General features: G+C 39.7%; 1 long non-coding RNA gene across 1 annotated transcript; it reads right to left on the bottom strand.

The window, feature by feature from the left end:
- Positions 1-223: 223 nt before the first annotated feature.
- LOC142738529 (uncharacterized) lies at positions 224-2,251 on the bottom strand. Its single transcript, XR_012880596.1, has 4 exons — positions 740-2,251; positions 563-629; positions 386-452; positions 224-307 (listed from the first exon to the last, which is right to left on the bottom strand). It is a non-coding gene; the product is annotated as an uncharacterized LOC142738529 (long non-coding RNA).
- Between the last annotated feature and the right edge of the window lie 1,176 nt (positions 2,252-3,427).

Below are 3,427 nucleotides of genomic sequence, written 5' to 3'. Positions count from 1 at the left end.
TAGCTATATTCAGTTATATATTTCAGCGCTGACAAAACTCTATAGTGCACAGGCCCTTAGTGAACCTGACCTCTTCACCTACTATATGTATTTATAAATCATACCAAAGTTGTATAGTCTGAAAGATACATTAGATTTTGTAAATATATAAAACTACGTTTTTAATTGATTATGGTGAGACAAATTAAAATTGTATACATTTCAATCTACTTTAGTATATAAACTCTTACATATATACAGTTGGTATAAAACTCATTGAATTAGGGAAACATAAAAAACAGTCCAACATGCAGAGAACCAAGGACTCCTGTGAAGAAAAAAAGAAATAACATTCAGCAAGCACACATAATAGAAAACTCATTACATTGACATGGTCAGCACTTACCCTGCAAAGAAGCAATCCTCCTTATCCAGCCGGAAGCATCAAGCGTCTAACGTGGGGAATAGGGTGTCTGTGGAAAAAGTAGGAAATGTCGGTAATTTGGAGCAGACTGCAAATCCTGTGTACCATGAGCACACATCACAGTACAAGACTCATTACATTGACATGGTCAGCACTTACCCTGCAAAGAAGCAATCCTCCTTATCCAGCCGGAAGCATCAACCGTCTAACGTGGGGAATAGGGTGTCTGTGGAAAAAGTAGGAAATGTCGGTAATTTGGAGCAGACTGCAAATCCTGTGTACCATGAGCACACATCACAGTACAAGACTCATTACATTGACATGGTCAGCACTTACCCTGCAAAGAAGCAATCCTCCTTATCCTGCAAAGAAGCAATCCTCCTTATCAAGCCGGAAGCATCAACCGTCTAACAGGGACAAGTGAGCCTGTTGAGAAAAGGTGAGTATTGTATGAGAATCTACATAGGAGGTTGGATCTACACTGTGCTTGCCATTTTGTCTTACCCACGAAGACTTACACAACTGTAATCGAGGAACATCATAGTAGACACACGTAGCGACTTTTTCTTCAAAGTGTCCTGTAAGATCTTGTGAAAACAAACTCAAAACTGCCAAAGTAACGAAACACTTACAGCTCTATAGCAAGCGAAAACATTTTTGACAAAAACAAACTGCCAAACTAACAAACCACTTACAGCTCTATAGCAAGATAAACCATTTTTGAAAAATTTACATAAGAAAACCATTAATCAGATCACTTTCCAAACCTAGTCCAGTGCTCCTCCAAAACATCTTGTTTGCTTGGCCTTTCAACATTTGCAATGTTGGGTGGAAGCGTTGGAGCTCTGCTTTGCCAAGTATGACTTACCTCACCCAGTGCAATTTTTATAGAATCATCCAGTATTTTATCTGTGTGTTCATTGCTCATGGGTTCAAACACATTTTTGATCACCCACTTCTTCTTCCCTTTTGGTAGGATTAACTTTGTTCTTTCAGTACCAATAGAGTCACAATGTGGCTTTTGCACATGAACAACAGCTTTTTTCCGACCTACATTGTTATTATGTGCCAGGATAGCAAGTTTTGTCCGAGCCTCCATTCCATCAATGCCAAAGTGAATGCGTTTTGATCGATATTTCAAGACTAAACTGTGGAAGGCCTCCAACGGTCCAGTGTGGCAATTTCTGATGAGGTATGGTATATCCTTCAAGAGCTGTGGATTGCAGACAACTTCTTCCACTCTTTGATAAGCAATGCTCCCAAGGGTAAGCCATAGCACTGAAGTTTGTTGTGAGGTGGACAATTCTTGATGAGTACATTTTTTGAAGTGAACGCCATCTTCCCATTGGTGACAGTCAATGATGTGCTTCAGGACAGACTTCCAACGTTCCTTGAAAAACTCCTCATTGTGGTCGCATGTTTTTACACTCCACCAGAAATGGTTGACAATTTTGTCAATCCATGGTATGATGGGTCTGCCGGGGATTCCACTACTTACCTTCAGCAATTTCTTTCGAAGTGTCTTCGCATAATGCCAGATGTCATATTGATGGTCTATGTCAGGGTAGACCTCACAAAGCAATTTTTGGATGCTGACATGACGGTCTGACGCAAAAATGCAAACATCAAATCCTTGTGTCAAAATACGATCCATAACTATAGAAAAAACAAATTTCTCCATTGCAACGGAAGAAGTACACTGGCTCCTCTGTACAACTTCAAAATCCATTATTTTTTCGGTGAACAAATCCATTACTGTATATGTACAGTATTTTGCTGAGTGTCCAGGACTGTCACACTGGCCGTCTCCAGCCAAACATATTGGAATAGTTGATAGTTGATTTTTAAGTTTATTCTGTTCTTCAAGCCAAGCAATTTGAATAGCAGGAAAAATAAATGAGGACTGGTACCTGTAGAAGGTCTTCTCAGAAAAAATTGCAAGCCGTAAAATCTTAGAAAGCTCTGCAAATTTGTGGAAATTGAGCCCACTGCACAAAATGGAAGAGGCCAACAAAATATTTCCACTGTAGAATCTGCCGGTTTTGGGTTGAGTATTCCAAAGCAGGGAATTATGTCCTTGTTTGCATCTTCCACGAATGATGAAGGCGCTTCCTTTTCTTTCTTTGACAATTGTGGTTACAGTGAAAGGGCATCCATCTTTTTCTTGGCACTTCACTTTCCGGATTAGGACATCTAGGCAATTTTCAAAAACGATGAATTTATTCTGTTCTAACATGGTTGCGGAATCTACGCAATACAAAAAGGAAGAGGAGTCGACAATAGATTCATTGATGGAGCGCATGGCAGTATTTTGCAAAGAGCACTCACTTACCAGGAATGGATTGTATGAGGCATCCTTTGGATTGTAAACGGCTCCATCATCCTCATACACGACGCATGAAGCATGGTTGGACTCTTCTTCCAGACTGTCAACTGTGAAAGGGAAAACACCACTTACCTGGTCTTCCTCTAGATCTTCAAGTTCAGTCCAATTTTCCCTGGGCAATTGAACACTTTGGATGGGAGAAGGGAATGGCTCCACATTTTCTCTACCTTTGGTTGAAAAATCTGCTGCCTGATGGAGATGGAATGGAGTGGAATGTAATACTTTTGTTATTTGTGTTGGCTGAACATTACCTTTATTTATTATTGAATGGTATTCTTCATTGGAAAGGATCACGGAATTTCCAATATTGAAATCTGTCTGCGTCTCCACATCTCGGAATGATTTCAAGCCAGCAATCATTAATGTTTCTGATGGATTGTTTTCTCTTGAAGTAGAACTGGATGCATGTGTTGTTGAGAAGGAAGTACTTGGGTTGTTGTCACGAGTAGACATGGCTTCTAACAAAAATTCCTGATATGGGTTTTCTGACATAGCTGTTCTTCTCTTTGTTAGCTTCTTCCTTGATAAAGATTCATCAACAATAGTTGAAGAATTGGATGATTTTTTAAACAAAGTAGGAACTGCATTTTGACGCAGAACACGGCCTGTTGCGTTAACAATAAAACTGTCATCCGTGA

This window comes from Rhinoderma darwinii, chromosome 1 (assembly GCF_050947455.1).
Source record: "Rhinoderma darwinii isolate aRhiDar2 chromosome 1, aRhiDar2.hap1, whole genome shotgun sequence".
NCBI lineage: Eukaryota > Metazoa > Chordata > Amphibia > Anura > Rhinodermatidae > Rhinoderma > Rhinoderma darwinii.
This window is presented reverse-complemented; position numbering and strand designations above follow the sequence as displayed.